This window comes from Pinus tabuliformis, chromosome 7, assembly GCF_031772625.1.
Source record: "Pinus tabuliformis cultivar Carrire ecotype Pingquan chromosome 7, CPIR1, whole genome shotgun sequence".
Lineage (NCBI taxonomy): Eukaryota > Viridiplantae > Streptophyta > Pinopsida > Pinales > Pinaceae > Pinus > Pinus tabuliformis.
This window is the reverse complement of record NC_142293.1, coordinates 1,018,471,237-1,018,480,458: the sequence shown is the minus strand read 5'-3', so window position 1 is coordinate 1,018,480,458 and position 9,222 is coordinate 1,018,471,237. Positions and strand designations below refer to the sequence as shown.

General features: G+C 54.3%; 1 pseudogene; it reads left to right on the top strand.

The window, feature by feature from the left end:
* The first annotated feature begins 7,289 nt into the window (after nt 1-7,289).
* LOC149251053 (18S ribosomal RNA) lies at nt 7,290-8,864 on the top strand (annotated as a pseudogene).
* Nucleotides 8,865-9,222: the final 358 nt, after the last annotated feature.

The window sequence follows — 9,222 nt, the reverse complement described above, 5'->3', positions numbered from 1 at the left end:
AGTGCAAAGCCTCCCTACGCCCATTATAAAGCCTCCATACTCCATCACATATTTTCCTTAAGTTTCATATGCATCCTTGAAACGTCGCACTTCAACTCATCCCTTCGTCGCATGCTGCCCGGTCGCTGTCATTCGTTGCATTGCTGCCGCCCGTCGTGTGAAGGGGCGCCCGCTCGTCGTGCCCGGGTCGCCCTTCCTTCGCACTTGTGCATTCGCTGCTGTTGAACCGCGCCCGCCTATGTTGAATCCTGCTGTCGAACCATACCCGCGCTCCACACAACCGTGCTGTCCATCGCACTGTCCGTCACTTGGGTAGTCCGCCCATCGGGTGCGGGTCGCCCACGGGTCGCTCGCCCATCGTGCGCGGGTCACCCACGGGTCGCTCGCCCATCGTGCGCGGGTCCCCCACGGGTCGCCCATTTATCCACCGCACCGGCTCGTCGGGTGGCCGCACCCGCATACCAACTCGCCGCCCTTTCCGCAGCTCGTCGGGTGACCGCACCTGAACCTCAATTCGCCGTGCCTATTCGCCAGCTCGGGTGACCGCACCTCGGTTCACCGTGCCTAACCGCCGGCTCGTCGGCTCACCGGGTGACCGCACCTGCGCCTCGGCTCATCGTGCCCGTCGCACATCAACTCGTCGGGGCACCGGCCCATCGTGCAAGGGCGCCCGCCCGGGTCGTGCCCATGTCCAACCACCGTGTGAAGAGATGTTCACCCACCGCGCGCCTGCCCAGGTCTCGAGGGCCTTACAGTTTCAGTCATTCGGGTGCCCATGCAAAATCGTTTCGGCGGGTCGTTTGTGGGCGCCCGTGTGAACTCATTCGGGCGGGTCGTTCGGGCGAGGGCACGCCCGGGCGAACGAGCCCGTATCAAAAATGCTAAGTTGTGACCCGAGGTTGGCTTTGTGCACGTTCGTGCAGCTCGTTTGCCCGGCTCTCCCTTGTCGGTTCGTTTCGGTCGTTCGGGCGCCCATGCAAAATCGTTCGGGCGGGTCGTTTGAGGGCGCCCGTGTGAACTCGTTCGGGCAGGTCGTTCGGGTGAGGGCACGCCCGGGCGAACGAGCCCGTATAAAAAATGCTAAGTTGTGACTCGAGGTTGGCTTTGTGCACGTTCATGCAGCTCGTTTGCCCAGCTCTCCCTTGTCGCTTCGTTTCGGTCGTTCGGGCGCCCATGCAAAATCGTTCGGGCGGGTCATTTGAGGGCGCCCGTGTGAACTCGTTCGGGCGGGTCGTTCGGGCGAGGGCGCGCCCAGGCGAATGAGCCCGTATCAAAAAATGCTAAGTTGTGACCCGAGGTTGCCTTTGTGCACGTTCGTGCAGCTCGTTTGCCCTGCTCTCCCATGTCGCTCCGTTTGGGTCGTTCGGGCGGGTCGTTTGAGGGCGCCCGCGTGAACTCGTTCGGGCGGGTCATTCGGGCGAGGGCGTGCCCGGGCGAACGAGCCCGTATCAAAAATGCTAAGTTGTGACCCGAGGTTGGCTTTGTGCACGTTCGTGCAGCTCTTTTGCCCGGCTCTCCCTTGTCGCTTCGTTTCGGTCGTTCGGGCGGGTCGTTTGAGGGCGCCCGCGTGAACTCGTTCGGGCGAGGGCGCGCCCGGGCGAACGAGCCCGTATCAAAAATGCTAATTTGTGACCAGAGGTTAGCTTTCTGCGCGTTCATGTAGCTCATTTTCCCGGCTCACCCTTGTCGCTTCGTTTGGGTCGTTCGGGTGGGTCATTTGAGGGCACCCGCATGAACTCGTTCGGGCGGGTCGTTCGCACTCGGGCGAACGAGCCCATATCAAAAATGCTAAGTTGTGACCCGACGTTGGCTTTGTGCACGTTCGTGCAGCTCATTTACCCCGCTCTCCCTTGTTGCTTCGTTTGGGTCATTCGAGCGGGTCGTTTGAGGGCGCCCGCGTGAACTCGTTTGGGCGGGTCGTTCGGGCGAGGGCGCGCCTAGGCGAACGAGCCCGTATCAAAAATGCTAAGTTGTGACCCGAGGTTGGCTTTGTGCATGTTCGTTCAACTCGTTTGCCCGGCTGTCCCTTGTCACTTCATTTCGGTCGTTGGGGCGGTCGTTTGAGGGCGCCTGTGTGAACTCGTTCGTGCGGGTTGTTTGGGCGAGGGCGCGCCCGAATAAAAAATGCTAAGTTGTGACCCAAGGTTGGCTTTGTGTATGTTCGTGCAACTCGTTTTCCCGACTCTCCCTTGTCGCTTCGTTTCGGTCGTTCGGGCGGGTCGTTTGAGGGCGCCCGTGTGAACTCGTTCGGGTGAGGGCGCGCCTGGGCGAACGAGCCCGTATCAAAAATGCTAAGTTGTGACCCGAGGTTGGCTTTGTGCACATTCGTGTAGCTCGTTTGCCCGGCTGTCCCTTGTCGCTTCGTTTGGGTCCTTTGGGCGGGTCGTTTGAGGGCGCCTGTGTGAACTCGTTCGGGCGGGTCGTTCGGGCGAGGGCGCGCCCGGGCGAATGAGCCCATATCAAAAATGCTAAGTTGTGACCCGAGGTTGGCTTTGTGCATGTTCGTGCAGCTCGTTTTCCCGGCTCTCCCTTGTCGCTTCGTTTCGGTCGTTCGGGCGGGTCGTTTGAGGGCACCCGTGTGAACTCGTTCATGTGGGTCGTTTGAGGGCGTTCGTGTGAACTCGTTCGTGCGGGTCGTTCGGGCGAGGGCGCGCCCATATCAAAAATGCTAAGTTGTGACCCGAGGTTGGATTTGTGCACGTTCATGCAGCTCGTTTTCCTGGCTCTCCCTTGTCGCTTCGTTTCGGTCGTTCGGGCGGGTCGTTTGAGGGCGTCGGTGCGAACTCCTTCGGGCGGGTCGTTCGGGCGAGGGCACGCCTGGGCGAACGAGCCCGTATCAAAAATGCTAAGTTGTGACCTGAGTTTGGCTTTTTGCATGTTCGTGTAGCGCGTTTGCCCGGCTCTCCCTTGTCGCTTCGTTGCAGTCGTTCGGGCGGGTCGTTTGAGGGCGCCGGTGTGAACTCGTTCGGGTGGGTCGTTCGAGCGAGGGCGCGCCTGGGCGAACGAGCCCGTATCAAAAATTCTAAGTTGTGACCCGAGGTTGGCTTTGTGCACATTCGTGTAGCTCGTTTGCCTGGCTCTCCCTTGTCGCTTCGTTTCGGTCCTTCGGGCGGGTCGTTTGAGGGCGCCCGTGTGAACTCATTCGGGCGAGTCGTTCGGGCAAGGGCGCGCCTGGGCGAACGAGCCCGTATCAAAAATGCTAAGTTGTGACCCGAGGTTGGCTTTGAGCACGTTTGTGTAGCTCGTTTTCCCGGCTCTCCCTTGTGGCTTCGTTTCGTTCGTTCGGGCGCCCATGCAAAATCGTTCGGTCGGGTCGTTTGAGGGCGCCCGTGTGAACTCGTTCGGGCGGGTCGTTCGGGCGAGGGCGTGACCAGGCGAACTAGCCCATACCAAAAATGCTAAGTTGTGACCCGAGGTTGGCTTTGTGCACGTTCGTGCAGCTCGTTTGCCTGGATCTCCCTTATGGCTTCGTTTCGGTCGTTCGGGCGCCCATGCAAATTCGTTCGGGCGAGGGTGCGCACGGGCCAACGAGCCCGTATGAAAAATGCTAAGTTGTGACCCGAGGTTGGCTTTGTGCATGTTCTTGCTGCTCCTTTGCCTAGCTCTCCCTTGCTGCTTTGTTTCGGTAATGCGGGGCCCCATTCAAATTCCAGATGATCCGAGCGAAAATTTTCCTTTCCATGTGAAAGGTGGGTTCGTAATTGAGTTGTGTTTTCGTTTTTGCCTGAACGATGGCCTTGGGTCATTTGTAGGGCGGGTGGTTTTCATCTTCTCTCCATCCCCACTCGGTAGCGCATGAGTGGTAATTTTGGCCAGGCTCGGCCTGGGAGGCATATGTGAACAATTCCCCTTCCTCTCTCCAAGTCCTTGGAGCTGTATGGGCTGTTGTGGTGTGGCTCCCTGGCTCATCTTGGTCCCCGCATGCCCCTTCAGATGATACCAGTGACAGGTTTCCTTTCCGTGTGAAAGGTGGGTTGGTAATTGAGTTGTGTTTTCACGTTTGCCTGAACGATGGCCTTGGGTCGTTTGTAGGGCGGGCGATTTTCATCTTCTCTCCATCCCCACTCGGTAGCGCATGAGCTGTAATTTTGGCCAGGCTCAGCCCGGGAGGCATATGTGAACAATTCCCCTTCTGCTCTCCAAGTTCTTGGAGCTGTATGGGCTGTTGTTGTGTGGCTCCTTGGCTCGTCTTGGTCCCTGCGTGCCCCTTCAGATGATACCAGTGACAGGTTTCCTTTCTGTGTGAAAGGTGGGTTGGTAATTGAGTTGTGTTTTCGCGTTTGCCTGAGCGATGGCCTTGGGTCGTTTGTAGGGCGGGCGATTTTCATCTTCTCTCCATCCCCACTCGGTAGCACATGAGTGGTAATGTTGGCCAGGCTCGGCCTGGGAGGCATATGTGAACAATTCCCCTTCCGCTCTCCAAGTTCTTGGAGTTGTATGGGTTGTTGTGGTGTGGCTCCCTGGCTCATCTTGGTCCCGGCGTGCCCCTTCAGATGATACCAGAAACAGGTTTCCTTTCCATGTGAAAGGTGGGTTGGTAATTGAGTTGTGTTTTCACGTTTGCCTGAACGATGGCCTTGGGTCATTTGTAGGGCGGGTGATTTTTCATCTTCTCTCCATCCCCACTCGGTAGCGCATGAGTGGTAATGTTGGCCAGGCTCAGCCTGGGGGGCATATGTGAACAATTCCCCTTCCGCTCTCCAAGTTCTTGGAGCTGTATGGGCTGTTGTGGTGTGGCTCCCTCACTCGTCTTGGTCCCTGCGTGCCCCTTCAGATGATACCAGCGACAGGTTTCCTTTTCCGTGTGAAAGGTGGGTTGGGAATTGAGTTGTGTTTATGTGTTTGCCTGAATGATGGCCTTGGGTCGTTTGTAGGGCTGCCGATTTTCATCTTCTCTCCATCCCCACTCGGTAGCGTATGAGCGGTAATGCTGGCCATGCTTGGCCTGGGAGGCATATGTGAACAATTCCCCTTCCGCTCTCCAAGTTCTTGGAGCTGTTTGGGCTGTTGTGGTGTGGCTCCGTGGCTCGTCTTGGTCCCCGCGTGCCCCTCCAGATGATACCAGCAACAGGTTTTCTTTCCGTGTGAAAGGTGGGTTGGTGATCGAGTTGTTTTTTCAGGTTTGCCTGAATGATGGCCTTGGGTCGTTTGTAGGGCACCGATTTGCATCTTCTCTTCATCCCCACTCGGTAGCACATGAGCGGTAATGTTGGCCAGGCTCGGCCTGGGAGGCATATGTGAACAATTCCCCTTCCGCTCTCCAAGTTCTTGGAGTTGTATGGGCTGTTGTGGTGTGGCTCCCTGGCTCGTCCTGGTCCCTGCGTGCCCCTCCAGATGATACCAGCAATAGGTTTTATTTCCGTGTGAAAGGTGGGTTGGTGATCGAGTTGTATTTTTGGGTTTGCCTGAATGATGGCCTTGGGTCGTTTGTAGGGCGGCCGATTTTCGTCTTCACTCCATCCCCGCTCGGTAGCACATGAGCGGTAATGTGGTCCATGCTCATCCCCGTCCCTCTTTCCCATCCCAATGATAAGAATGTTGAAAGATTTCTCGGCGCTCCTTTGAGCCTTTGTTTTTGCGGGTCCCATATGGAAGCCCCAAAACTCCGTCATTTCCTATGTCGCTATCGTGCCCGTCGGTTGTTGCGAATAGAGAATTTTGATTGGGCTGGGCAGCCATTTGTGGATCCATTGAAATTGACTCCTCGTTATATTGTTCACCTCCTCCCTATTTGGTGTGGACGGTTTTGCTTTTCGTGTGAAAGGTGGGTTGGTAATTGAGTTGGTTTTTCGGGTTTGCCTCAAGAATGGCCTTGGGTCATTTGTAGGGTGTCCGATTTTCATCTTCTCTCCATACCCACTCGGTAGCGCATGAGCGGTAATGTTGGCCATGCTTGTCCTTGGAGGCATATGTGAACAATTCCCCTTCTGCTCCAAGTTTTGGGAGTTGTATGGGTTGTTGTGCTGTGGCTCCTTGTGATGGCTAGCCTCTTCATTGTTCAGCTATTTATGGTGCAGGTGTCTTGTGCTTGTACTCTTTCCGTGTTGGCATTGTCTATTGAGATGCATAAATTTAAGAGGGACGTGGAAGGGTTTTGGTTGTAAACGACCTACCCTCCCTCTTGCTTGCTTTTTCCATCGGGCGATGTGAGGTGTTGCTCTCCTTGTTGTAAAGTCAAGGGTTGGCATTCCTTTCAAAGTGCACATCGTTCATGGTTGCGTTGGCTTTGAGGTTTTGATAGATGTGTTGGCCCATATGTTTGATTGAGGGGTTGGCTTTTCCCTTGCATCTTGCGTGTGTGGCAGGATTTTGTGGTTGGAAATGTTAAGTCACAACGTTTATGGGCATTTGTTGTTTCAATTGTGTATGCGCTTGTGGTCCAATGTGGAGGAGGCTTGCTACTACTATAGTCATCGATGGTGGGGGCTATTTGGAAGAAGGATTTCGAGGTGGAACACTTCGACCTCCCTCCTTTGCGTGGAGGTGGCCGTAGGGGAAAGTTATTCATCGTCCAGTCGGTAAAGCTGTGGGAAATCTCCTAGGTTGCCTGTACGTAGGGTGCGTGGGGTGCGGAGCTGCCTAATCCCTCCTCCTGTTCGGATATGTGTCCTTGTATTGTGTAGCGACCCTCTTGATTTGCATTTGCTTCCTTCCTTTGCCTTCGCATCGTGGTTTCCGCAAGTGACCAAGTGATCGAGGTCCACTGTCAGCTGGCGCGGGTGGACTCCTAGGTGGCCTCGGTGCGTGGTGTGGAGGTTCGGGGGGCATTTCTAAGAGATGTTGTGGGCTATGTTGGTCTTTTTTTGTTTCCTTCCGTTTCCTCTTTGCATTGAGGCTGCTGCAGGCGATCATGCGATCGAGGTCCATCATTGCTGCTGCCCGGGTGGACTCCTAGGTGGCCCCTGTGCGGGGAGGGGAGGGGTGGGTTGGGGGGTATTTCTAATGGAGGTTGCGGGCTCGGTTTGTCTTGTATGATTTCCTCCCCTTGCCTCTATGTCGAGACTGCCGCACGCAATCATCCGATCGAGGTCCACTATTGTTGCTTTCCCGGTGGACTCCTAGGTGGCATCGGTGCGGGGCGGGGGGTGGCCTTCATGCATTGTGGCTCGGCAGGTCTGCCCATTTGTTTGCCATGTCCTTGGCATGTTGCGTGTGCTTCCTTCTTGGGATGCAAGAGGTGAAAGGCATAAAAGTTTTACATGATATTTTGACGTCTCGTTGACTTGATGGTGTTCAGGTTGGCTCTCGGTAAGAGAGCGCCCGGAATGCCCTTTGAAGTGGGAGGGTGCTACCTGGTTGATCCTGCCAGTAGTCATATGCTTGTCTCAAAGATTAAGCCATGCATGTCTAAGTATGAACTAATTCAGACTGTGAAACTGCGGATGGCTCATTAAATCATTTATAGTTTTTTTGATGGTACCATACTACTCGGATAACCGTAGTAATTCTAGAGCTAATACGTGCACCAAGTCCCGACTCTTTGGAAGGGATGCATTTTTTAGATAAAAGGCCGGCGCGGGCTTGCCAGCTTCTCCGGTGAATCATGATAACTCGACGGATCACACATTTCTTGTGCTGGCGATGCTTCATTCAAATTTCTACCCTATCAACTTTCGATGGTAGGATAGAGGCCTACCATGGTGGTGACAGGTGACGGAGAATTAGGGTTCGATTCCGGAGAGGGAGCCTGAGAAACGGCTACCACATCCAAGGAAGGCAGCAGGCGCACACCTGCCCTTCCATCCCTTTTGTCGGCGGCGTGCTCCTGGCCTTAATTGGCTGGGTCGCGGTTCCGGTGTTGTTACTTTGAAAAAATTAGAGTGCTCAAAGCAAGCTTATGCTCTGAATACATTAGCATGGAATAATGTGATAGGAGTCTGGTCCTATTGTGTTGGCCTTCGGGACCAGAGTAATGATTAATAGGGACTATCAGGGGCATTCGTATTTCATTTTCAGAGGTGAAATTCTTGGATTTATGAAAGACGGACCACTGCGAGAGAATTTTCCAAGGATGTTTTCATTAATCAAGAATGAAAGTTGGGGGCTCGAAGACGATCAGATACCGTCCTAGTCTCAACCATAAACGATGCCGACCAGGGATTGGCGGATGTTGCTCTAAGGACTCCGCCAACACCTTTTGAGAAATCAGAGTATTTGCGTTCCGGGGGGAGTATGGACGCAAGGCTGAAACTTAAAGGAATTGATAGAAGGGCACCACCAGGAGTGGAGCATGCGGCTTAATTTGACTCAACACGGGGAAACTTACCAGGTCTAGACATAGTAAGGATTGACAGATTGAGAGCTCTTTCTTGATTCTATGGGTGGTGGTGCATGGTCGTTCTTAGTTGGTGGAGTGATTTGTCTAGTTAATTCTGATAATGAACAAGACCTAAGCCTGCTAACTAGCTACGCGGAGGTTCCCCTTCGCGGCTAGCTTCTTAGAGGGACTATGGCCATTTAGGCCATGGAAGTTTGAGGCAATAATAGGTCTGTGATGCCCTTAGATGTTCTGGGCCACACGCACGCTACACTGATGCAACCAACGAGTTTTTATTCCTGGTTCGAGAGGATCAGGAAATCTTCTCAAATTGCATCATGATGGGGATAGACCATTGCAATTATTGGTCTTCAACGAGGAATTCCTAGTAAGCGTGTGTCATCAACTCGTGTTGACTACGTCCCTGCCCTTTGTACACACCGCCCATCGCTCCTACCAATTGAATGATCCGGTGAAGTGTTCGGATTGCGTCGACGATGGTGGTTCGCCACCGTCGACGTCGTGAGAAGTTCATTGAACCTTATCATTTAGAGGAAGGAGAAGTCGTAACAAGGTTACCGTAGGTGAACCTGCGGTAGGATCATTGATAGCAGGGGTTTTCTTTTTTGGTTCGGGTTGGTTGGGTTTCGATTGCAATGTGGGACTTTGTGGTGCATCTCTAGGGGAGCGGGTTTGGTGTTTGGCGGGAACATCATTGGTTGCTTGTCTCGAGGTAACGCTTTCTCTTTCGTGTGTGCTTGCAAGCCATGCTTGTGCTTGTCCCACCCATCCTTTGTTTTTCTTCCCCCCAATGTGTTTCTGCAGGGGGTTCGGAAGCTTGTTTCTTGGGAGCCCTTCCGACGATCTGTTCGGCCGGGCATGGTTGCTGCAGAGTTGAGGTGCTTGGTAAATACGATGGATAAATTCGGACTCATTCGTAGTGGCGGTGCTCGGTCTTTTTTTCG